At 41.7% G+C, this 27899-nt stretch overlaps 1 long non-coding RNA gene and 1 other non-coding gene across 6 annotated transcripts; both read right to left on the bottom strand.

Annotated features, from left to right (window-relative positions):
• Positions 1–17195: 17195 nt before the first annotated feature.
• Positions 17196–27881, bottom strand: LOC111255414 (uncharacterized). 5 transcript variants are annotated; one of them, XR_015327927.1, is made up of 6 exons: positions 22789–27881; positions 22150–22331; positions 21600–21817; positions 20243–20350; positions 19694–19844; positions 17196–18741 (listed from the first exon to the last, which is right to left on the bottom strand). It is a non-coding gene; the product is annotated as an uncharacterized LOC111255414 (long non-coding RNA). The 5 variants fall into 5 exon arrangements; XR_015327934.1 differs by having other exon boundaries at positions 22150–22274; XR_015327932.1 differs by having other exon boundaries at positions 24930–27881.
• LOC147758734 (U4 spliceosomal RNA) lies at positions 25337–25475 on the bottom strand. Its single transcript, XR_015319845.1, has one exon. It is a non-coding gene; the product is annotated as a U4 spliceosomal RNA (small nuclear RNA).
• Positions 27882–27899: the final 18 nt, after the last annotated feature.

Below are 27899 nucleotides of genomic sequence, written 5' to 3'. Positions count from 1 at the left end.
TGCGTGCACGAAGCATTCAAATAAGATGAAATAGTATGTACGTATAACTTTATGAACGTTACGTATGAAAAACATTTTCTTTGATTTTGCTTTTACGATAACAATAATCTACAACGGTAGCAACAACACCTAGGTACTGTGTACGGTCCAAATCGTTCTTTAAATAAAGCTGGCCTAATTTCGTTTTTATGCGTGTTCTCTATTCTTTGTGAGACCTGGATATAGATAACGCATCTTATATAATCAGCATTATCGTGATCAGCTAACAGAACGGATAATCAACGTCGTGAAGGAGAAATCGTTGTTCTATCCAATAGCAGGCACTCTGTCCTGCCAAACGAGATCCGTTCGGCGATGTAACTGTTAAAGGCTTCTATTTGCGATTATCTAGCTCCACAGGTATTTGTCGCTGTTACTGAAACTGCATTCTTACTTCCATATTTACTATATTGATAGATTTTTACGGATTCGTGAAGTTTGCCGTGAAGTGGTGTTTTGTTCGCATGCTCATACTGGAAGCACAGCCTTCGTTCGACCGATCGTCTTACTTCTGCTGAAAATCGTCGGGTAATCAATTTCGTATTCAATTAGCAATTTTCAATGTTTCCGCTGTTGTCATCAGACGCAGCGATAATAGCCAGAGAATGGATGTACTTTTTTAAAGTGTGCCTGAAATAAGTTTTTGCAGACGATCCATCGCTTACCGCTGCAACGTCGTGACTCGAGATGAATACCCGCTGCTGTACAAATGGACTCGCGACGTGCTGAGTTCATTGATCTACATCGAACTTACCGTAAGGGAACGAAAACGAAAATCAATTGAACTCCTTTCCAACTGGTTCACACTTATCGAACCCCTAATTCTCATCTGCCTTCGTACCACTGGTTAGCATAGATAATTAAATGAAGATACACGATGCATTCGAACACTTTTAGGGTGTTCCAAGCTGTAAGCACATCGGAGGTGACGACTAGGGTTGCTGACAGCCCCGCACCGGTTTGTGGTTCAGAACCAACAAGCCGGCCGCTCCTAACCCTAATGTGATACCAGGCCGCCACGAAATACTTACAGTAAGCTAACGGCCTCTTCTTATTAAAACGGGAATGATACACAGGCCAAAATCAACAACGAGGCCTCATACATCTACAAGCTCAACTAGACATTCTACAGATACTTACGTATAGACCGTATTCGTTTTCAGGGGGGCCTGGACTCCGTCAGTGGAGCTACGAAGATGTTGATCAGTAATTTTAACCCGTCTTCGAATGTCAGTACCAGCTGGAGAACATTTATACTCGTCATCGATACATGGCGAAACTATAATATCTCTGAGGACTAGGAACCAGCAAAATGGTTGACTCCGAAACCCGGATCAAAGCAGAAGAGGCGAAATTGAAGAATGAGAAAAATACACACAGACTTTGTCGCTGGTCTTGAGGAGCTGAGAGAGGAGAGAGAGAGAGAGAGAGTGTGTGTGTGTGTGTGTGTGTAGAAAAAGCCGGTGCTGGCTGAACTCTAAAATGCTAAATATTGGGACCGACTACGGGAAAGACCCAGCAAGTTAGATTGGGTGGCTACGACTGACCACAGTCCGAGGAGAAGCACTGTTTCTGTTGTAGATCGATGATCAGAGAATTATGCTCAGTATGAATGTTTCTATTGGCTGAAGGGCGAACTGCGTCTCGATGCTCTCCTGTGGTCCTGTTGATACGCTGACAGACATAGCATTTGTCCATACAATTATAACAGGATGTGGCACGCTAACATGGCCGCCGGTGCTGCCACTTCGGCTGTTTTAGATGAGAGCCATATGGACCTCGGTCAAAGCCGTAGACGACGACGATGACGACTATTTCTGCTTCGTTCAGTAGGACGCAAAGCACTGAAGTACAAGGTGGTCAAGGTTAGCTAGGTTAGTTTCCACAATAGATGAGACTGATACCAGTGAATTAAAGCGTTTAATTCTCGTTTTAGCTCACTATATATGCATGTCGGAATGGGCTGGGTTCAGCAATAAGTTGGGTTAATACATACACTCACAATGTACGTAGACATATGTGGAGTAGTTGAAGCTTTTCACCAGAAGTTTTCTTTACTTCAGTAGCCCGTGGCGTGCTCGCTAGTAATATTTTCGCTACCGAAGTATGTGACCGTATGCGCTCGATTACTGCGCAGTGTCTTCTGCTATTAGTTGGAGCTAGTGATTTCGCGAGCCTGCCTGTTTGGCTGACTGACTGACTTGCTTATGGCGCAGAGTACAAGCACTACGATGAGGGGTAAAGGTGGGAGGTGGGTGGTCGTCGATCACCCAAAGGGCTGCGACGGACCTACGGATCCATCGGCAGTTGCTGATGAGGACAGACCGAGTCGACGAGACCCTAAGCGACGGCTCTGAAAGCCGGCGACACGCAACACTGCCCAGTGATAGACAGAAGACACACACACTTTTACGCACTAACTCACACACGAATATACATAGGCCCTCCACATTAGCTAAGAAAATTGATGACAAGGTAGAGCGCCGCTTTAAGACGTAGTGAACTTTTGATTATGCAGGTTTTTGGAACTATATTCACATACCCACTTATATGTTATACGCACTTTGATGTGGACAGCCTCTGCAGGCGACACGCTAACACATTTTGCGACCTGCGCCAGTAGGGTCACACTGTCCTCGCGGGAGGTGCTGGAGGGGTATTATGGGGTAGGTATGGAGGGAGAATGTGAGCAGCCCGTGGCGTATTCGCTTTAGTCAAATTAACTAAGAAATGCAAACGTTTCTCTTGTGCATTAACATGAGTTGCTGAAACAAGCTTGTAGTTTCGTGTAGTTGTTATGCCCATCTGCATTAAATGCTGGGTGTACGTTCGAAACCGTTTGTCAATGCGCTACCGTTTCTTCCAGTGAATGGACGATACGATAGGTGCATCTCCCATTGGTGGTCTGCGGTAGGCAAGTTAGCCACAGGTGATGGCGTAGCTGAAGGGCAACGGAAGTTGGGGGTAAGAGAAGGAGGCGGGAGGTTAGGGAGGGAAATATGTACGATGAGCTAACGGAAGATTGTGTAGAGAGATAGTTGTAATTGCCATGATGCGAATTTTTACACATGATTGAGACGGGAAAGAGAAAAATTATAGGAAATATTTAGCCATTGTTAGCTAGGTTTAGTGAACGCAGCCAGACAGTGGAGGGAAGATAGATGTTGATGATCGACCGGATGCACAGATGTGCAGGTGTGTCTAGACCGACACGATCAGGCCGTCAGGTAGGCAGACAAACAAGTCTACGAAACTAAGGGCTGAAGGTACACGAAATGTAGTAGGTGATTCAAACGAGGTTTACTCCCTCAACTTGAAAAGAAATGGGTGGGAAACGTAAGCATTACTGCATTTCAATCAAATTATCATATAGCTATCACGATTACGTCAACCGCCAGTTACTAGTCACTGATGACCATATCACCACAAGTGGTAGTCGCAATGGTGGCTTTACAAAGAAAAGTAGTCATGGCATATTCCTGTATGTGTTATACTTTCTTGTTATCGACTGTAGGGGATTTAAGGTAGCCAAAGCTGGACTTTTTCTTTGCTGCCGTTTGGGCCCCCAATGCCGCCACGGTACTCAGAGAAGAATCATCATAAAGAGCACTTTGTCGCCTGTCCCCCGATGAGCCACAGTTAGCCAGCCATTGCCTGTCGTCTCATGTCTTCGCTTGCTTTACTGCCAAATTCTGCGACTCGAGCTGACCACTGGCAGGATAGTGAGCCCTGATACAGTGGGATATATCGTCGCCGTTACGACTCTCGTTTCGCCCTTTTGTCACCTTCGTATGAAGACCCGATCATCTCAAATGGAAAAATGCGTGCTTGGTGTGCTCGAACGGTAGATACTTTTTAAGGTATTGCGTTTCGTCGAAGTTGCTTTATGTGATTCGGACGAGTACGGATGACGCATACGGCGCGATGTAGATCTCGAGAAAAAGTTCAGGAACTCGTGTGCTCGACGCTTACAGTGAGAATAATCGAGAACTACCTACGTGGCTTTGTGGGACAGATTACTCGTTAAAGATTTCGTCGTTTCAACAACCATTATCTGTAACTGTGGCTTCGTTGTCGCCCACGATGGTTTGGATACAGCGAGGAATGTTGCCTGTCAATAGAAAGTTAGTGTCTGTGAGAAGTGCGCTAATCGCAGCCCGAGAACTATAATATTTATAACAGTAAGCGCTACTAGTATCACTGAACGCTCCTTTACACGGCATTAGAATCTGCATGGAATTGACAGAAAGTCTGTTGATACGTTATTGCTCTTCAAACCGCGCGATTTATTCATAGGGCCAACGACAAGGCGGGTAATAGAAACGAATGGAGCTACATGCGCTGATCTCATGCACGAGAAGCTCGCATAGACACACGAACAGTGGCCGTAAACCTTTCTAATTGTTCGGGTGGAGAGTTACGTCTGGTATGAGAGAAGATTTTACTTTTATTTTTTCGTTCATTTTATTGGTATCAGCCGGGGGGTTGTCGCCGCTGGCAGCCGCTCGCGTCGCCGCAGCGACGTAATCAACTAGAGTGCGACGCTTATATCTCCTTCTACGGCCGCTGTCGCCAGTGGCACTACGGTTAAAAACGGTGCGTTTGAGTGGTAATAATATTATAGTTGTCGAAGTGGTTCGATCCTTAGTCGTGTAAACGAAATAAAGCTGAACAGATTTGACAGTTAGTGACCGCGGCGGCTTCTACGGCTGCAGCCGAGAGCGAAGTTGGCTGGCTGGCTGGCTGGCGGGCGGGCGGGTGTCTGTCTTGTCTGGCCTATCCGTCCGATGACCGACCATGTCTGCGCCAGTGATGGTTGTGGTGGATCTCGCGCGTCTAACTTGCGACCCGTGACAACGTTCTCTAAGTAACTCAAACTCGTTCAACAACGAAACAAAACTAACGTAGAAATAAAAGCTGAAATCAGTGGGGCATCTGGCTCACCATCGCTACAGCCACCGGCGGCGGCAACGGCGGCAGTGGATGAAAAAATTTACAACACCAAGCTCGCACCGCCGCGCAATCGGCATCGCCAGAGGACGAAGTAGTGAGTGGCTTCAGCGACAGGCAGCCGTTCGATCTCTTCGTCGGCCGCCCAGCTGCTGGGGCTTGATCGAACACAAAAGGTAAGTTGAGTGAAAAAAAACGCTATGAATGTCGCCAACGCGGCAGTGGATGCAGTTAGAGACTGTAAATGAGAGAAGGGGGACAAGCGACAGCGTGAATTGGACAAGTGAAAACTTCACAATAAGATACATTTCTTAAAATCTACCCTTTACTACGACGATTACTGATCTCGCCAAATTCTTCGTTGGTTTAGCGTTGGCACTATTATGCTAACTTGGTCTGCTTGCTGGAATGAGGGACGTTTCAGACAGCAGGCCAGAACGAAGAGCGTGGACAGGTTGACGAGGTGTAACCCCACACGCAGGAGGTGCTCTATATAGAAAAAAAACTAACTATACAATACAGAAGTTGCTCTGTCGAGGAGTGTAACAGCGAGCGGTTACGTAAACGGTTAAAAGTTGCTTTTGCCGCGGTAGCAACTTGTAGAATCCATAAGTGCTAGTGAGCATTGCGCTTGTTTGTTGACCAAACTCTTCTTTACGAGACATTGTCCGATACGCATCAGCTGTTGCCGGTGAAATTGTGCAGTGTTGGTAATTGCACCCGTCGTCGTCATAAGTACCATTCGATTCCTTTGTGCTCGTTGCGTTTTCAGTTGGACTTGGCAATGATGGGAAACACAATGTCTAACAGCAACAGTCGGTGGCGTCGTCTGCGGCAACAGCGCAGTCAGCAACATCGAACGAACAAGTCGCTTTCTCTTGAATTTAAGAGGGATTACACGGGCAACGGGATTTTATTTATGATGCTGTAGTTGTAGTTGTCGTCGTTGAGGCTGCTGTTCCTGTGGTTGTTGGTCGCCTGTATATATTATTGCTGGCTTTGCCGTCTTCTACATTTTCTTGAGATCGTCATCTTGAGTAAAATTTATCTGCCACCCCAGATTTATTAAGGGGCTCGAGAACGGCGACAACATCGAAGATACCGTCGCTGAGGCGGGCAGTGCGTAGCCCACAGCAGACTGGGGGCCGGCCAAGCAACAGTGCCTGCAGCAGTCTGCTCCATTGGCGCGACTTTTGGCTGTGTCATTCTGTCCTGTTGTGATCTGTTCTTCCCGACGATTGTACGACAAGCGACTTCGTACTCTCCTGGAGCCATTCCTGCTAAACGGTCGATCGTCACAACGGCATTACTGGCCTCGACGATATAGCGACACCGGAGTAGCTGCTGCTACCACCACCACTGCTTGACAGAGCGGCGACAACACAAGGCCCAGTCAACACGTAAGTAACACTAATAACAGTGATAATTTTGAAAAATTCTTCGGCATAGCTTACAAGAAACGTGTCGATTCTCAAAAATATATTCAGAAACGACCAGTGATCGCGAGAAGCAAAATGGCACAAGTAGAAAAACGTTTTTTCTGCATGTGTGTGTGTATTAAGTTCGTGCACAGTTAATTTTTGCGACATTAGTTAGATCTGATTGATCCGATGTTATGCTAACAAATATTGATGTGCTAAACGCGTCAGCTACCGATGTCGTGTTTAGACCCAGAAAGTGAAGGTTGGTGCACCGCATAGCAAAGTCCAAACCCAGCGGACTACTATTGTATTTTAGTAAACACAATTAACTATTCATCTAGTGTCATTGCATCTTTACATTCAAACTTTTATTATACCTAATTATTAAGTTAGATTTTTAATTACAGATTCAAAGTGTTAGTTTTAAAACGTTATTTTAGCAGATACCAAGTTCTTACGTAGCATAAACTAACGCGTCTATGACTACCAGCTGCTGGCCGGTTGGGCATCTAAAAAATCTGTTTATTAAAAGGCTATTTAGTGTAAGAGAGCTGTATGAAGAGATTCGCACACAAGAATCAACCTGCTCTAGGTAATCCGTGACGTTCCTAAGCGTAAAAGTCAACTCGTTTCTAAGTAAAAACTCATAAAGTCCGCGATAAGCTAGGTCAAACCAAGGCTACCAGCATCCCTTGTTTGCAGCGAATTTTGATGAGCCCACTTAGGCATCGGGCAGTGGCGCATTGAAGCTTTGCCGATGAATATTGCCGACACTAGGCTTTCTAAGCAATCAACGTTTTTTTTTTATGACGGCACCGACAAGCAGCGTCCTTCGCCGCACACTCGCTAAATAATGGCATAGAAACCTCGAAACGTCAAAGGAATATGTAGTACAACCTCACTTTGCTCTGAAGACTTCTGCGTAGCTACGATCGGTAGCTGATATCAGAACCTAAACACAATCGAGTACCTTGCGGTGTCTGTTCCTATACACCTCGAAGCGGGAGTTCTTTAAGCATCCGTTTTGTTGTTGTTGTTGTTGTTGTTGTTTCCATTATTTCGGAGAGGCATGCTCGTTGTTCGTGTCGGAACCATCTAACCTGCCCTCTAACTTCGAATTGCGCGCTTGTTCTCCCCCTTTGCTCCGTCTTTCACTCCGAGGCACTTCCGCGAAAGCAGGTCATAAAAAAATCTCCGTCACCGGATCGACAGTGAACTACTTCAAATGGATTCAGGCTGAAACAAACCTAACCGCCTTCCGGAAGGATCGAAACAATATTTTCTCTACGCTAGAGCTTGAGAATCACTAGTTGTGTGATTCAATACAGAACCAGAAATTTACTAACCGCTCTGGGAATAATCGTCCTTTGCTTAGTACTAACGCTGCCTGGCTTACCATCGTATCTGAGACATCGAGGTCTAACCGCATGACAGCCGAAAGCAGCTGACTTGATCTTCGTTTGACGAATACACTGATGGAAGAAGGTAAATACCGGCCATATCATATGCAAGCTTTTAGAAACTACGTGATAACTTGTTCTTGAGAAAAAAATACGTATACTGTTAATGTCACGAATCTGATCAATCTGCGAACCTGTCCCTCTCAGCTGGTGGTGCTAAACCAAACGATATGATATACGTATTGCAGCGGATCTGAGCTCAAGAACACGTCATCTATTTCACTGGTGAAGTAGTCCGGATTGTCTCTGCCGTCTCTATAATCTTAATACGTGGTATAGTTATCATAATAACGCTTAAACAAAAAATACGTTGCAATGCACACTTCCTAGTTTCCGTTCATATTGAATCTTCTTCTGTCGTACCATCAGCGAAATTATTCCACTAATGTCCTTTAGAACTGTGTGCTCACTCGTAGTCGAGGGTCTGTCTTATGTTAGCTCCGTTCAGCAAGATAGGTTCGTTTTGACAGCCTAGATGACGGAGGTAAAAGCTTCGAATGGTAAAAAAGAAACCCTAATAATAAACTCTTCTATAAACATTTGCATGGTAACACAACTCTGATTTTTACTGCAGTCAGAGAGTTATAGTTATAACTAGGACTATTGACGGGTAATAGTATATTGACTACATATGATACCCGGGTTCCACTTCACTGTAGATGAAACAGCGCCGAACTCCAATGTGGGCACGGAGGCGTATGTCAAATGGGACTGAAAATGGACATTTTTGTAATATACAGCAAGTTATAGGTGGATCGATACAAAGACAAGTTTGCTGGCTTCGCTCAATTCAACAACGAAGGAAAAGGCATAATCCCAGAACCAGCCCAATAGTAACCCTACTTTTTAAGTGGTAGGCGTAACAGTGTAACTATTAACCTGTTTCGTATCTCGACAGTAAAGCAGTCGTCAGCAACTGTGAACAAAAACCGATAATTAGCACCCTCTAAGAAAATTATGGAACAAAACATCGACAATGAGCCTAATGGTAAGTCGTCATGGTAGGCGACATCTTGTAGACGACAAAATCAGCCATTAACTAACCTTCAAGTTCAAGTGCTGTTGACTAGTTGCACTTCACTACGTTGACTCTTTACGTAGATAGATACCAGTAGCTGATGCTCACGCATGCGTCGTCACCCAGACTGATACAGGCTATATAGCGCAGCGAGCGATCGATCAATCGCGAAAATAAATGGACACTAATTGGAAGAGCAAACGTAATCCAAATCTTTTAATTTTTTTTTTCCACTTTTTCTATGTGATGTCTGTGTACTGTTGTTGACTTTGTTGGTCACGCGCTTAGCTATATCCACTTATTGTTATATCAAGCACGTGTGTACATATATAACCATATATACACGCAAGCCAAGCTATATACAGCGTCTACTGGCTGTTGCTGATGGTAAACCCAAAGTGATGATCTCTGCTGGTACGTACGAACTGATTGGAAATAACAACTATAGCAAATAATAACAAATAATGATCATTTGTAGACATACATAAAGTCCTATAGTATAGCGAGGGGTTCATGAGCAGAGCGGGCAACATTCCAAGCCGCTCGCAATGGTTTTAACGGCGGCGTTTCCGCCACTTCTTGCCGTGCTTTTATTGCTCTTTTCATCGTTCAGCAATGGCAACGGCAGCAGAAGATATCTTCCGTAATAAAGCATCTTGATTCCAGCTGCGATGGCATCCTGTCACCTCATCGATGATGAAACAGATCGACGACTTCTTTTTCCGATACATAATATCTTACATAGAATCATAGTGAATGGACAAGTGACACTTCCTTCCACTGTTGCTGACGGCATGGTCCTCCATCAGTGGAGCTCTCTATCGTCGAGGGTGGCATCACGTGGGACCTTGCCACTGGTCTTTTCGTACAAACGCGAGGGACAAACGGTTCCTGTTAACCAAACAGAAACAGATGAAATTCAAGGGGACGTTTTGCTACTTGGTATCATTCGTCGACTTTTCCGGTCCAGCAACCAACAACAGCGTCGTTTGTCATACTGGCCATTTATAACGTTAGTTCTCTTGACTTTGATTGTCATTTAGCTTGCCGAGCTCCCAATTTAGCGTTAGCACGTAGCTTGCCAAACGCAAAAAGCCACACCGTCGCCACCTATTACTGCTGCCGCTCCTGTCGCTACGATCAGCACCGTCGTTTGCAGCGGTCTAAACGCAACGATCATTGGTATTGTGCTATGGCGACCCGTCATCGATGGGTACGCGCCACTATGCGTCCGCTGTTGTCTTCTACGAGAGCAGGAGCGCCAGCGGTCGTACCATCATGATCAACAGCAAGACCAACTCAACTACTTACGTCGGGCTAGCAGAAAGTGGCACTATTTCATCTTCTGCTATTATTATGCTAAGCGATGCAGCCGAGTCCTGCAGATGGTCTCAAAAACAGCGCTTGCAAAAAATCGTGAAAAGATCGCCAGTCTCGATGGCCGCCACCGTCGCCACCGCCATCGTAATAATCATCACCACGATCTTCATCATCGTCGCCGGTGCGATCATCGGTTTGATTCCCTAGGTACCGCAGCGGAGTGTCGCTACTTGAAGGCGCAGTGCAGCAGCAGCGGCCGCTATAGCCACAATAACAGACCAACACTCTCAAATTCTGATTATCGGTCGTTCAACAGTTCGTTTCTCCTTCAGGGAATATTTTTATTATCATGATTGATATATATCCGCGACTCTCACAAAGAGTCAACAAGTCTTCAATGTTATTCTCTCGAGCGAGCAAGCGTCCGCTCTCGTTTGCGTTCCGTGTATGAGCATTGCTCTGTTTTTCGGATGCTGTCGCTCTGTTTGTCTAGAGCGTCCAGACGAACCATCCGATTAGCACCGCAATTGGAACTAGCACCGGTGATTTGCGACTGGAATATATACCTTGAGGTGTTTTTTCGCTATTGATTTTATTCATTAATTCGCTGTGAGATCTAACAGCATCGCCTGTATATTCTAGCGATCGTACAGTATGCATGCAGATACAATGATAATTCATAGCATGTAACGCAGCGGAGGGTCAATGGGGAGTTCTGGTTTATTGTCGGATTTGTAGTCTCCTCTCAGAAGCCTTCGAGTTATTATCAGTGATCCACGTCGAACATGTTATTACAAAAACAACGTTATATGATAATTAGACAACACGGTTTAGTTTCAAGGCCGCAGCAGCTTTGTCGTCTTCTGCGTCGCCCCTTTGGGTTGCAGTATTTCTGCACATCGTCTTGAAACATTGCCGTTTTCAATCTCTCTTCTCTAGTTGTCATTTATTCTATTTTCTTGTGATTTCTTGATGAATTTTCACTTTTTTTCATCATGTTTTCCAGCAATTCAGTGTTCCCGCCGCAATCGCATGGCATTTCACTAGCGTCATGACGTATGAAACGGGCCGTCAAAATCGATAAAGACCGGTGTCAACTAACTTAGCAGTGGCGTAAGCCTAACGTATTGAACCGCGTCCGTTCTGCGCTATAAACCATTAGTAACGCTTAGAAACGGCTTTCTGACGTAATGTCTTCGAGCACGCGAGCCAGCCGTTCAATTATACCGCTAATTCAGACCCGATAGAGAGGGTGTCAGCATGGCTGCTTAACAAGCGAACACTGGTGTCAGTGACAGAGATCCATAAAGTGGCATGTTTATCTTCACAATCGAATAATGGAAACGACGAGAAGATGAGGTCGCAGCGTGAGAGTTTTACACATCTGTGGCTGCTGTGAAGAAAGTTCCCTATGTCATGTGACACGCATCGTTTTCTCTACTGAGTAGACAAACAGCTAAGTCCACGCCTACACAGAACTGAGAATTGCAGGTTCTCAGTTGTAGCCTGTCTTATCAGACGGGTTACCGTTAGATAGATTCGAGCCTAAATAATCGTCGTGACCCTCGAAATGTCTCCAGTATAATATGACGTAGTAGCGTTGTAGAGCCCGAATTTATACAAGATTTATTACTATGTTTACATCTAAATCGAATTTATTCGAAGGAGCTGATACACAACGCCCTGATTGAACCTAAAACACTGCGCCAAATAACAGCAATTAGGTCCAACATGGGCCGTTTTACTTACTTTTATGAACAACAACCCATTGTAAAATGGCATGATTTGAAGTGTGATACATTTTTTATGCACACCAATTACTGTTTGAATTCTTAGATAGATAGATAGATAGACTTGTAACAAACCTTGAAACCAACCCACGCTAGGCGAGAAGAATTTACAACTTTCTTTAAACATAAGCTATGTATCGTTAGCTGACGCAACGACCCCTGCTATCGTTAACCAGAGGCTTGCACTTCTAAGTCACCGCCTCGTCGAGGATTATAATCATCTGATTTGGCATTTTCACATTTCGATCATTTTGCAGAGAAAGCTCTTCTAATCGATTCCCTTTCTTTGCTCTGTATCTCCATACACGTGAGCGTTCACGCTGCGACATGCTCCGCTTTTCTCCTCTTTCGCGCACTGATTACGCTTTTAATTAATCATCTTGCCAACGTCTCGCAAGCGAAATTTCAATGGTTGAGACAGTTAATTTCTACGAACGCTGCACATGGCTATGAAACGATAGAGATGCACAGTATTGAAGCTGCCGCTTGAATTCAGCAATTCTTGCAATAATTTCTCTCTCACTCGTGGCTCCTAAAGGCCTTCTGAACTCTCAAAGCTTCTTACTCCAAAATGATGGGGTCTTGAGGTCAATGGAAGTCACGTGTCAGGGGCAACGGTCGCTACCCTCTACAGTAACGCAGGGTGAAGTCGTTCCTGAAGAACTGTTGCATTTCGTTATTGCCAACGTCTGCGGCAAATAGCGGCATCTCGGCTTGCCAGTTGCTGAACTACAGAGCCCACTATCAACCGATCTTCCATAATATGAAGGACATGAAAAAGAGAGAGAAAAAAGAGGGGCGCACTATGAGCGATGAGCAACATGGGGAACGAGGTTGATCCTGTGGGAGCACCATAGCTTTCCCTCTCTCCCCTCTCTCTCTATGTTACAAGCAGACGATATGGCTATAGCTGTTGCTGCGAACGCTATAGATGAGGTTCCTATGCCGCCTTATCTTGCGTAATCAGTAAAGCCCGAGGCTATAGCCGAGCTCATACTCTAAACAATAGCGAACTATTACTGAGCACTCCAACAGGAAATCTCTTGTTTTTAAATGGATACGTTTTGGAGACGTACAAAGAAAAAAAGGAAGACTACCGATCATGAAGGCATTTTCCTTACTATCTGTGGGTGGATAGATGGAGAGATAAAGGCCCACTATGTGTATAATAGGCAACAATCCTAATAAGATGAGTTGATAAGAAATTCACTCACAAATTTATCATTTGGATATAATGAATACTTACCAATATATTACGCATTTCTGTTAAACTAAGCACTTGAAGCTAGTCTACTGATTAAGTAATTTTGGATTTATTTTGCGCTTTTATATATATATATATATATATATATATATATATATATATATATATATATGAAACTGATAATAGATATTGGAGTCCGCGTTTTTTTTTGTTTCAAAAATCGTGTTCCTGTGAGCCGTTGTAGCAAGATGGTAATGGTTAAAAGGGTGCAACGGATGTCTGCAATATTGTCTTTCATTTAACCTTTGTTAAAACAAAAAAAGCCATTTAAAACAACACAACTAAGTTGGTGTATACAACGACCTACGATATAAACCTTTCTTCATGGCTGACGATCTACGCTATTCGACGACACCGAAACGCGCGATATCAATGCTGTAGGTATACTGAAAAAGCTGAATATAAAATACGACAAATAAAAGCTACGCAGAAGTGGCCCGAAAATTATTACAATATATTAGCGATATTCTCAACTTCTGTTAATGATAATAAGTAATTTATAGAGCTATTTAAGATAACTTATGAGAATTTATCTCTTCTCGTACATATCGGGTTCTTGATTTGCCCGCCTCCTTTTACACAGCGAGCTGAAGGCTGCAAGCCTCGCCAACACGCCACCTGGGTATGCTGTTAAGGTCACAATACATCCAAGGCATCGCTCCAATCAACAATTATTACGGCATAAGAAAATTACACTTAATCGGATCTCAATCATTCTATAAATATATACAGAACTGTGAACAAGTCAACCGCGCAAGTCTTATGACTTTCGTAGTAGTGAATGTCAAACAGAGCCTAAAGGCGGCAGTTCGAAGGCACTGCAGGCCAAGGGTATAGGTCAAGGAAAAATGTCAGGTATATGTGTTTAGTCAAACTGACTGTATAAACCCAACACTTTGCATCTTCGGAAATGTCATAGCTTTCTTTGTTTTATCTAAATCATACTACATACAATACGTTATTCTTGGGTGACGTAAAGCTAATATGCAAACAGCAGTTCTTTTCCAAAGGTTTCTATAACTTTAGCGGCCGGGTCAAGAGACAGCGTTTGTCGTTTTCTGTTAAGGAGACAGATTTTCCCTTTAACTTTTAGAGAAAAACAAAATTTAAAACTACCCGTGCAGAACTTTCGTCGTGTAGGTAGATTCTAGTCTTAATCAAGGAGTACGAGTCAAACCATATCTGCAAGCATCATCGAAAACTATAAATTAAAACATTTCAGTAAACGACACAAGAGGTCACCAGGGTTTTAAATTCAATTTCCAATTCAGTACATTTTTTTTATATCGAGTTTTTAATATCAGTTTGTTGTTCGCTTCCTAGTCAAAATATGTAAAAAATTAGTTCCCACAGTACGGGAGACCACGCCATCTATCGAAAAGGATGTTGATACTCATTAGGTTTCAGGAAAAAAAAAAAAAAGAATATTTCTAGCCTGCTACGGTTGAGTACTAAAGTAACAACTTTGCTGCACAACGACAAAACGTTGCTCTATACCTGCATCGTTATATGCAATTACCCCGCCCAGCCCTTATATAAATTTCGTTGACGCAGTCACGAAAACCTTGCTACAACGAATCCTATTAAAATTATACAACATATTTTCAACACAAATTTCACTCTTCACAGATACTTATTGCATTCAAATTTAACATTTAATGCATTTAAACAACGCCATGCATTGGCTGTCAATGCATACTCTGAAAAAATACATTTTGAAAAACAAAAAGAAGTATCGCACGCTTAGTTTATAAGTTTTTTTTTTTTGGTTCTTAAACAGATTGCCTCATTTAGAACAACCAGTAACCGGAACGCGTAGACTGATTTTTATAGAATTCTTGCTACGAGTGTGGTATTACAGGCTGCTTTGCGGTAACTTGCGGGGGTGATACTCTACTATGGTATAGCTTAAATGGCGCCCCCTTTATTTTACCGGTCAGATTGGATTAGAAGAGTTTTCATATCAGGGTACAGTTTTGCATAAGGAACCGAAAACCATTAAATGAATATTTTTGTAGCTGTAAGTGTGCAACTTCTGGCCGACTTTCTTTATTTTTAGACGTGTACCGCTAAAGCTTCCACGTGGTCTTTTGTGATTCAGTAGTAAATTCTGTTATTGTAGAAGCAGATTCTTTTATTTGGTAACTGTTTATTTTTGCGTACGTAATTTCCTCAGTGAACGGCCACTAGCCTAAACGTTCGAAGTCATATGTGCATTGGACTTCTCGAAACAGATCGTATTTTATTTCTGTTCCATTTACGTACACGTAGTGTACGTTGGTGCGACTTTACCATTTCTAAGCATTACTTGTAAAATATCTAAAAAAAAAAAAAAGTTGCTAAAGTTACATAAAACCATCATCAGATCCATTTAATGGGTTTGTGTAGACCTAACCCTTTCGAAAGGTTATAATTTCATTTTGGATAACTACGTATATGCACTATCTCAAACCGCGTAAGCTTCTCATGTGATATTGTTCTGTGCGTTTCCGCGAGACGTCGTCTTGCACATGTTACTCGTTTTCCTTCTTAATAACATCAGTATAAAAGACATTTGTGTCTATTGGGGTTCTGCCTTTCTGTTACGGCAGCGTTTTTCTAAACGTCGTGTTCACATAGCAGCGTAGCGACCCGCGCAGTTTCAGCGTCAGCAAGTGCTTCTCGCTGAGTTCATGGCAGATTTCCAAACCTCGACGTCAGCGCTCCGCCAACAAGGCCACTTATTAGGCAATAAAATAATTGCTGCGTTTATGCCTCATGCTTACACCACAAAGGTATGCGCTGTGCTAGCTAAAAAATCTATTTTTTGTCAGTTAAAAAATCAGCGAGCTAAATAGAAGATAAAGAGGGGTAATTCGAAAATGATGATGATAGGTGTCAAGCAACGTTTCAGCATTAGCGGTTGAAGCTTGGTTACGTTGAAGTAGCTTGGTAAAACACGTTTGATAATGAATCATGAAAGACATATGTGTGTAGTAGAAACGAGATATGGGATAGTAGGTTATTAAATAGTATGTTGCTTGCTAGGTACGTATTATGACGTTTGGGTTTGACCCATGATACTACCTGGTTTGTCGCCATCGAACTCAGTGAAGTATTGGAGCCCACCTCAAGACAGCTAGGGAAAGGTGTTTTAGAAGTACTTGGCTATCTTTAGTGAAGCGAAGATTGATTGGGTGTACCTTATGTAAAGGGTGTTGCTGGAGACCCCACGAGGCCAAGCCATTTCTATAGCAGATTTGATCTACTTAAGTATATTATCGAAAATATCAATGAAATCGCAAGATGTTATAATACTAGGAGTAGTACTCCTGACTACACAGACGACATTACTAACGGGTTTTACGTCTAAAAAAGATCAATAAAAAAAATTTTTAAAAGCCTGCTAGAAGAGGCTGTATTAGATAGTTGTAGGTGAACTAAGACTTCCGCATTGCTGAATGTCCTAAAAGGAAAACATCTCGATAAGCAGACAAGGTAGTCCGCGTACGCTTGACAAGACAGATAGTCTAAAAGTCACAAACGCTGGCAACCTAAGAACTTCACAGCAACAGACAAGAAATGTTTTCCTTACGTTGTTAATGTATTTTACTAACAAACATGGTCCTTAAGGATATACTCGTTCACAATCTATGAGCCTGAGTGCCCACTGTGCTATCCTAAAAAAAAGCTGCAGCAATAATTGCAAAGGATAGTTGTTGTATGTTTTTCAATTTCAACGTTTCAGAGAGACGTATTCGGTAAGTTTATTGTTTTGATAGATACCACGTAATGGGTTTTAGTCGTTCACTTAATGTTACCTCATTCATATAGGAAGAAAAGATGATTGATCCCAGACTAGGGCAGCTTATATTGCCTTACACATACCAATCAAATGTGTTATTACTGAATATTCCGTTTAAATTAAAAACAAGAAAAAAGCAAAAGCAAATATCTCTGGTAACAGCGTGAAACATTTATTTTGACGCAAAAAATTCACAACGTTAAACAAGCTTAGTTGTGTTGGGATATATATATTTATTTGAGTTTCAGCTATAGAACTTTTGAATTTATCACAGTAGGTTGATCATTATATATTTTTTCCGATTGATAGAAACTAGTATTATGAGGAGAGACTTCATCGAGATTCTGAATTTCTAATAATAAGATTGAAGCGGGTTTCGCACGGCAATTGACCTAAATTTGGCGCTGGTTCCTGGTCTACCACATAAATGGAACGATCAGCTTTGGTAGACCACCACTGATCTTGTTTCTGATCAGTGCACGTTTTACAATGCATCTTCTATTACTCGCTCTTCTTGTAACCTACTTAGTCATCGTGGTAATTATGACGCCTAAGGTGACAAGAAGGAAGACATTAAAAAACGATTGGCGATTTGATCAAGAAACGCAACAACAAAAACGCCGGTTGGTACCGATGATTAATTATATAAACTTTCTATTATATATATATATATATATATATATATATATGAACTACGTAATTAGCATGAGATTAAAGTGGAACAACTAAAAAACTCTACAAAGTTTTTTAATTTATCTAGTAACTTCCGTTTACATTCTGTGTTGGCATTTATGTAAATTCGAATACTTAAGGTATAGCAAGATCTACTCTATCTATAGTCCAGAGCTTAACAAGGCTGAGCTAGCTGCCTATCACGCGCTGCCGATTGAGGTCAATAACCAGGCCTTAATCCAAGATCAGTTTACTATATACGACAAGATTACTACAATTTATAGCAAGAACCGTGCTGTCCAATCGGACACCTTCTACTGAAACTTCCATCGTTATATATTGAAAAGCCATATCATTATGGCGATACGAGAGGTTAATCTGGTTATAGTTAATATATATATATATATATATATATATATATATATATAGATATATGGGGTAGAACTAAAACCGAACAGTATAACAAATAAAATACATGATTTATTCCATCTCATTATATGTTAGGCCCATTTGTGGCTGGCCTTTTAGCAGCCATTGATTGTGTTCAGCACCGGCGTAGATGCTTCGCTGTAGAACACAGCCACTTTGTCAAAGGTTCGTCTTAAATTGTATTCAAACGCTTTTTCTTCTCCGGAGGTTTTCTTTAGCCTCGTGCTCGCAAAGCGTCCGTGCAATATAGCCTCAGTATAGGGTCAAATCTAAGTTCCTGCGGGCATGCTTCTATCGTATACTTTAACCGACCGATATCTGCCAGCTTGCATCTGTGGCATATAGTTGCTTAGACACGCTGGAAACCGACAGGTCACAGAATTTATGATCAGGTTGTATCGCAGTTCCTCGTTGTTCCTCGTCTCGAAATGCGGTAGCCAGCTGAGTGTCCCGAAAAGTCTGCTTGCTCAATCGTTAATGACAAACATTTGATTTATCATGTTCAGTTATATACATTTGGATATTTTCAGCCTCGACAATGTTGAGCTCGACGGCCTTGTTAGCAGATAAAATATAATTAATGCCGCGTAGAACCTGAAAAGCATCGTTTTGCTATATCCATCGAATCCGGTAGAATTTATATAGCCGAAACGCTACTTTGAACCAGTCTCAGTGACCAGGTGTGATAATAAAAGCTTAATCTTCCTTGTATAAACACAGGGGATATATATATGTACAAATAAAATCTTTGTACAGGATGTGAGTAACTGTTGTTTTGATAGACCGAGCCTATTGTTATCCCGTTGACTTATTAACTATTTGAGGCCTTATCTGATTGGGGATAAACTGCACATTGCTAAGTATTGCTAACACTTCATTTTCGTACTTTTCACATAAAATATAAAAAGAAAGCCTTTTTTATTCGCTCAAGCTCTTGAAGTGTTATACAATAGTGTTAACCACGACGGCAAATCTAACTATAATCGTACTTTCTCAGGTAACCTGGTTTCATTTGCTGTCATAAATACGTTCAATTTTCTATTTTTTCCACAGCTTTAAGAGCCATATAGAGATCATAAGAACAAATAGTTGTGTGAGTAGAATGAACCAATCTTTAGGGGCTTTTCACGTGTTTATAGTCGGTGCCCTACTCAATGCCAGATCAATAAATAATAGAATTGACGTGTTAAACTTTGTTTCACTTTATAAACTAATCCCCACAACATCATACTCCAGATGAAGAAGTTGATGTGATACCATCCAAGAAATCGGCTGAAGGTCGACCAGTGACCCCCATCGATCTTTATCACGCTAATCTAAGCAAAATCATCGTACAAATTTGCATGAGCTGTGTTGAGTAATAAAAACTAATTGATTGTAATGAGACACAGCAGTAAAACGTAAGTGACATACCGATAGATATTTTCGATGGATTATTAAGCGGTATGTATGACCACGGATATGGATAAGAAGCCACAGCAAGCCCTATTTTTCCGGTGTGTTCGGAACGTTTACTCAACAATGCAATCCATCAATATGAACCCACCTTGCAACTAGTTAATAAAATGCGCAAACTTCGCTCCGGTAGCAGTCAGCACGTAGTCGATTCTCATCACATTAAATACGGCCAAATCATCTGTGATATACCTCCAGGAAGTTCGCTTAGTTATGGCGTTCCGTTCTCAATGGGTATTCCCCTGAAAATTTGCAAGCCAATCATCAAAACAGCGTCTGTGAGTATCAATGCCAATGACTGGTTCGGAGCATTAGCTGCTCAACTAGAACTTGAGGCCGACGGTGAAGAAAGACTGGCACTCGGGGCAGTTGTAAGCCACCCTTAACCGCTACCGTTCCTGTCGCCAGCGGCTCACTCTTGTATTGATGCACTTCGAGGACAACCTTATCAGTAGTTGTAGCTAACTGTTCTTTAGCATCATAGCCAAAGTACGACCGTATCAATCGGGTGATGCCATGCGTTTGGACCAACGTAAGACCGATATTAACTTTTGTATCTGAAATCACGTGGAAGTCCAATAGACCAGATGGCAATAGATAATCAAAAAACGTGAAATCATGCCTTGCGCTACCTGCTCACCTAAAGGTGATGTGTCTGTCCATCGTGCCAACCAGATGTATACTGTGTCAGCACGCCTTAACAGCACGGTGGGCTACGGCGCCATTGACACACAGAGTCGAGGCATACCTAAAAAGAAAAACCACTACGGGCTAGGTAAGACTGAGTGCTTAAGGGGAAAAATATCATCGTAAGAGACAGATAAAAATGGCCAGGTACGTTAAAGGGAGTCGAGAGAAATATGGTTCCTTCTTGCCATTGGATCTTGCAGCAAAGTTTAGCTGATGCGAAAATGCCATAACCAGTGTAATGCTACGGCTGCAGAGATCACCGCATGCGGCCTATTACTCGGCGCTATTACTTGCACTTCGAGGATGGTGTTGCACAAAAACTTAGCCAGTGTACCACCGAATAACAGACCCAACGAAAACTGACGTAGAAAACACTTGGCTAGGCGAGGCGGAGGCGGAGGCGGAGCCGTAAAAACGCCGTCGATAAACTATATTAACTAGAAAATACACACAGTGTCGTAAATAGGTGACGGTTAGACAAATCCAAGGTCTCAACCAAGCTATAATTAAGCAAGAAAGTACACTAGCACCCTTTTGTATCAGCTAGTTACGTCTTTTCAATCATGCCTAACTGTGATGGGTGATGACTTGCTAATTGGCGCCATTTATTGATTTTTAAACTTAAAACCTGCCGTGCTTTTTTTTTTTTACTGATTACTTTGAAAGTCGTAACTGAAGACTAAGTCTCGGTCGCCGAACCAATACTTGTCAGATATATAAATATGATATTAATAAGATCGCACGAACACATTGATGTAGCTTAGCACGGCACGAATCAACAAGACCTTTATTTATCGATCTTTACCGTCCCTACAACCATAAACGGTTTGAATGGCTAGATCCAATCCGATGGGTTTGAAGCTTTTCTCTGTGATATAGATAAAAACAATCATTGTCAGCCGAAACGCAGGAGGCTTTAGAAACAAGAGATGAATATATAAACAATAATTTCATACCGCAATGCATCTCCACACAGTATTTATCAACAGATGAGTGTAAACTATTTCTATATTGTATTGTAAATGGGGCTCCCCGTTCATTTTAATAGCATTGGCTATTACAACCTCTGGTACAAGATCTCAGTGACATACTTCTATACTATGACCACTTTACACCCAGTGCGTTTTTTTTTTCTAAGCCAACAATAATCCAGCAGCAGTTACGTAAAACTTCACATGGGGTATGGGCGTTATAAAAGCGTTCCCAAATAATTTGTCTATTAGCAACGCAAGGCATTCTCGAGGGAAAAGCCGAGCCCCCTATATTTGAAAGCGCCTTATTCGTGCACAACTTCGACACATACTTACCGCTAGCGACGATAGCTGTCATGTTGACAAGCAGTTCCATACAAGATAAAACGTGGTTGCTCTCGGCCATATAACTTCGACATGCCAATAATTTTTTACAAGTAATAAGCAGACTTTTATTTCGTATTGGACCAGGCTGCCTGGATCCTGACAGCCCGATCAATGTTAGCAGAGGCTAACGGATCATTTCGTCCAGCGTTTTCGAAGTATTCAGAAGGCTACGATACAATCAAGAAAAGTTTAGATTAGAAAATCGGGTAGTAGTACTTCAACAAACAAGGCAACACCTTGTCTTATGGCTATTTTTATTATTTACGAAGCGTCACATTAAGTAACAGTTAGAAAGATCGAGAGTGTAAGCTAGCCAAGCTTCAATATAATCATAAAATCGATTGAAATCAACTGAAGCTCTCGAATCAAAGGTTCAGAGATTAGGACTTTGTGGGAAACGGGTAGACGGTCAACTCTTTATCCACTTTTACCACTACCTTTCCTGCAAAATGAACGATGAAAAGACGTAGAAAATTAGGCTAATGTAAGATTGACTCACATAGTGATAGTTGATAAGTGATGCATTTTCATCATGCCCATAGATGTCTCACGTTCGTCGCACATCCGGTCGGATACCGTGATGTTGTCGTTGTTGCATCGCTGTTGCCCAATCAGGCGTATTTTCTTTGATGTGCCAGTGAAAATCATGTTCGGTACTAACTTGTATTTAATATGCTTTGCCTTGCCAACAAAACGCACACATATAAAGTTTGGATAGACAGCTTGTCACAAATCTTAGAGCGTCAACATTTCAGAACAAAAATTCCATCGATTTTCTTTCTATTGCTAGGCGATCTCTGTAAAGGAGTCTATGTACGCGCATATCTGTAGGTACACCAGATATTTCCAAACTTAGCCCATCTTCGTACTTAGCATTCTTTCCCACGTGCTACAACAAAAGTCGACTTGGGCAACGGAATTCGTTAGATTTAAAGCATTATTATTATTAAAAGCCAGTATTTCGACACAAAACCAAGGATAAATTACGCTTAGTACCTCGAACCTTCTATCAATTTCAAATGTTATCATTTATTAATTTTAAGTGCTCCTAAAATTGCCTAGAAAAGATAAGTTTTTACAGTGCCTTTGACGTAATGTTTGATACGATGTCACAATATGATCGTGATTCAAGACTCACCGTTCGAGCTACGCAAATATCTCGCCGTATCTACCTCGATCGAATCTCAGTCGGTAAGTAGAAAACGACTTATTCGAGCGTATTTAACGGGAGAAAATTATAGCGGGCTGAGTGAGAATCTACATCGACCAGCACAGGTACAAAGCGAGTCCCTAATGATGGAAGTTGCTATCAGGCTGCTGTAGTAATATACGTGTCCAGTGTATTTCCTTTAGCCTTTATCCCGCTACCAAACATCGTTGACAACTTGTTAACTGCTAGCCAATAGTTTAATTAATTCTGCCACTAGTTATTCATTGTATCTCGTTGCTCTCTTCATATTTAGATTAATTCTATCGTCTTAGCTTTGCCTTTGCGAAATGAATGGCTTCTAATCTGATTCCACGTTAACAATAGGGTTGGCAGACGATCTCATCTCAATCCACATCCGACTTGCGCCGAAGGCCAAGACATTCGCGAAGAAACCTTCGGCTCTGACGCTTCTAGCTAAAAACACGAGCGCGGGTCGGAAACGACTAGACAAAACCGTAACAGCAGTTCCAGACGATGAAGAAATTCTTGAGAGCGCCGATCAACCCAAATCTCTTCGAGCATTCTCTATTGAACTACATAAAACAAGAGAAAGTTCAATGCAAGCAGCCAAATTCTGAATTAGCCGCGTGCTTTTCTTTTTGGCCCACGTTCGTTACGGGGCATACATGGCTTAGTATTTTGAATGGATAGGTGCTACTTTGTGCGACAGTTACGCCACTAGTAGTGTAAAAATATGCTGAGTATTTTTATAATCAACAATCACATCTTCCTTTGAATGGTGCCCTTATCAAGTTAAACACAATAAAACAGCTTCTGTTTTTTATCTACGACGACGACGATATACACGATACGACGAGGCCCTTAACAATGTCCACCGGCGTTAAATAGGAAGAGCTTTTTATTTGAATGGTTGGAGTCCACTTTTCAATTTTCTAGGTTAGTTTATTTAGTGTCTGAATGTATAAAACTGACAGATAAACTGCCTTTGCTGGAAAAACTTCTAGTTGATCGTTAGTTATATATATATATATATATAGTAGCAGTGGATATATGTTAACAAGGCAAGATTCAAGTAGGATGCTACACGTTTCGTGCTAAGATGTAGCTCTGTGCTACATGTACGTGTACAAATGTTTGCGTTGGATCGTACGCATGACCCATGTCAACGTTTGAACACCGCACTTACCAGACAAACATCTACCCGCTAAGAGAAGTCGCTAAACTATTCCTCCAGTGGTGCTAATCCGTGGATGTGTATAACATGGTATAAATCAAATTATTATGTTAAAAAACATAGAAGCAGACAGCAAGGCCAAAATATAGAAGCTCGTAACTAGAACATTTCGGAAGACAGAAACTAACCCCATTTGATAATCCCAATAATTAGCGTTAAGAAGACCAAACAGTCAATAATGCTTAGTTATTGTCATGCTTTAGTTGATATTTGTTCCTAAACTTATTACTTCAACATAATCTGCCAGTCAAAAAAAACATTCGCAAGATGGAGCGTTTCGACTCGTTTTCGGTAGTAGAAGCGCTGATAGAGGCAAGAAAATGGTACGTACGGCCTAGCCAAGTATCTATGCTAGATAGAGTAGGCCATTCAACCATGCCTATCCCAGGTCCTTGCTATACAGTTTTGTTGAATTCAAGAAGCTCGGTAATGTTTGAGCAGACACTTCCATCGACAGCTATATCTATGTAGTCGATTTTAAAGCAATCGAGAGTTTATAATTATACGAGATAAACAGGACCTTATTTATGCAAGCCGGCGTTAACGACTTAACTAATTCATGACTAAGTAAAACAAGTCCAACAGAACAGTTTTATATTCTAGATTTCTGGTTTTTCACACACAACAGAATCCTATTGTCTTGAATAGATTGGAAAGGTTGAAATTTCATGTGCATATGGATGGCTCGTATTCGTGTTTAAACATTTGAACATTTCTGATCACCTCTAATGGATATTATTATACATTTTCAAGCATGTCCACAGAGATGATAAAAAAAAAAACTGCTGTGAAGCGTACATATATTATTTTTTCGTTTCGTATTATAAATTCAGCTATTGCAATTAGGCATCGCACTTTTTTACTACTGACTTACAATTATTCTTCCGTTCCGTTTGACTTTATAGATTGCCTAAATAGAATATGGTCAGCTGAAACTTGGGCTCACGTGCGGCTATAGCAGACAAACCGATTACCGTATTTGTCATCCCTTTTCGTTGGTTTACCATTAGACAACACAGAAATCTAAACAAAAAGATTCACAAATTTCCACTATACATAATACAACAAAATGTCTTCCACCTCTATTTGACTTCAAATCATTCTGGTTCTCGCGCAATACGACTAACGACGCCGACTCGAATACACGTTACCTAACGGTTTCAGTAAAAACAGTCACAACAACTGCGAAACCCTAAAATATAGCACGTGAGGTACAGTGTTGTGCAGAGCTGTAGTGCCTAGGGCACTACAGCCGGTGAAATACTTTTGAGTCTTATAGGCGGCCTTTCGGCCATCAAAAATTGCCATAGCCGACGGTGTTTCACGTCGCCTCGGCGGGTTATTGGTAATAGTTTTCAACTAGCAATAAACGCCCCTCGGTAAAACCTCATTGGGTACGTTACCGCCTCTGCGCAAAGATGCATGGTACTTCGTTCTGATGTAGCCTGATGGCAAAACCAAATCCGTTGGCGACCAGATGTCAAACAGACCTAAGCTTAAATTAGGCTCTACTGGAACGGCAACAACGACAGTTCTTCCTATTCATAGGTCGACACCTATATACGAATAACTTTTGTAACGAGCATACAGTGAGAGACGGCTGCTGGATCAAATATAAGCGAACTTTACTTGGATAAAAAAGGCTCCCGCAATGATCAACGCCATCATTATTGTTGCGCGTGTCAGTTAGCTGCAAAGGGTTACTGAAATAGAAAACAGCAAAGTGTACGGCATAAAAATGATCCTGTTAGAACGTAACATGTATTCAGTCCGTGCTATGCATCAATCAGTATCAACTGTGATGTCACCAGCATGACTCACGCCGAATTCTGCTAGCTTGATATAAAAGAGCTTCTTGTCATATTGATATATAGCAGGTCGAGTTATTAAATTTGTCGACCAAGCTGTATAGGGATGGGTATTTTTCATTCAAACGGTGCTTGTAAAGTGCCACATGCCAGTGTAAATACTACACAGCTGTGGGGTGTCTGTCAACTTCAAGATATTCGACTAATTTTCCTTTTATATTAGGCCAAGCATTCGATAGGCCGCTTCAGAAAATTCATTTTAACTAAAAATAATTGTCCATCCAATTAACTAATCCAATGTTATGCAGACCTATCTATCTATCCAATTCCTGAAAGTTTACTATTCAAATAGGTCATATAAGCAACTGCGATAAGATTAAAGCAACCAAAAAAAAATCGTGAGTTGCAACTCCAAACAGCTGACCCAACGTGTGTTCTCTTTTCAGTCTCCTTCGGGGACGTGACTGTGTCCAGAGTCTACGTTGGAGTGAAGCAGATCGGATTATAGGATTAATATTGTTCTATGGATAGACAAACGAATATCAATGAACGAGGCAATATCTATCATGCATTGTTTCGTAAAGTCTAGCTTGGCAGCTCTGCTTTCGCTGGCACTGCAACTGACCTTTAGACGTATGTGGGGTTGGCCTATAGTCCTCAAGTAAGGTCCGACATTGTTACTCCATCTATCCTTTGTTAATAGAAGCAGTACAAAACTACGCGCATAAAAAGTACAGACTGGAGTTTATTCAATCCGAATTTCAATCGGAATTGGTTCGTTTCAGCAGTATACAGAATTACAGACTCTTTTGCTTAATGATGAAACTGTCATTTACCGATTCTATGCCAGCCAGGGGGACTGACGCTCCGTTCTGATATGTAGATCCTGATTTAGCAAGTCTGATGAAAAATTCAAGAAACTCGTGTAAACAGATTTGCATAAACTAAACGCGGGTGTTATAACTGACATATGACTGTTATAACACCCGGTTAGAACTCACGTCCATCAAACTGATCATTGTAATGAAGAGCCTTCTATCGATTTCAAGTGTTTTCTATGCATTGAATTTTTCTAGTGCGGGAATGCGCAGAGATGTGAAACCAATTAATTGTAAATTGTTATTAAAAGGTAGTCGTAACGCTAAGCCCGCGGCACCTGAGTTAATACGAAACAGTCTACGAATCCTATTCAAGATTTTAGTGAAAAAATCAGTCAGTGCTAGATATGGACCCGCAGTTTTTTTTTTAAGTAGTATACGTTCAGAAAAAAACTTCACATTTATTTTTTTACGAGTCGGCACAACGATATACAACAACGCAGCCTTAATAAGTCAGATTTCAGGTTGGTTCTCTGCGTTTTGAGTGACAGGTTAAATACTTCTAAGTACGAAATCTCTCTATCCATCGGCGTTGAGGATACAGAATAGACCTCTCTCAGTAAATTCTCTTTGCCACATAAATGTAGTAGTCCCTTAAATGAAAGCTGGAGCAGCTTTGAAGGTTTTCATTTCAACTTAGCTCATAGTGATGTGCCGGCTCCTAATCCGTTAGCGCAGAGAAATGTAGTATCGCCTTTAACCACTCTGAGTAAAAACGGCGAGCTTCCAGGGTTTGGCCAGGACGATGAGAGTGACAGTGGTCATTATTACATGAGTCAAAACGTAATTACTGGACATAAAATTTTTTACCCTGGCCAGTTTCAACACAAAAGACAAAAGTTTCAACAGTCGGCTTACTTGTAAGACTGTTTGTCGCTGCGAAGCACTTAAATATATGCATATATTAGAAGGAGCAGTTGCGCTTTCTTTCCGAGGCAGTTACAAGCCAGTCTAGTGAAATAGGTTTTGTTGTTTAGCTAACAAGTCTATGTTTCACTCTGTAGTACCAGAGAGTAACCGTAGGAAAACTAATTCTCCCTTAAGCTTACGTCACAGGCGTTCAGACTCTCTTCAGAGACGTTCAGAGAATAGTTTCCACTTAAGTTAGGAAAAGCTCGGAGAGCTGATCTCAAGCAAGACAAGCCAGTGAGACACACT

Source organism: Varroa destructor, unplaced genomic scaffold, assembly GCF_002443255.2.
Source record: "Varroa destructor unplaced genomic scaffold, Vdes_3.0 BEIS01000001.1, whole genome shotgun sequence".
Classification (NCBI taxonomy): Eukaryota; Metazoa; Arthropoda; class Arachnida; order Mesostigmata; family Varroidae; genus Varroa; species Varroa destructor.
This window is presented reverse-complemented; position numbering and strand designations above follow the sequence as displayed.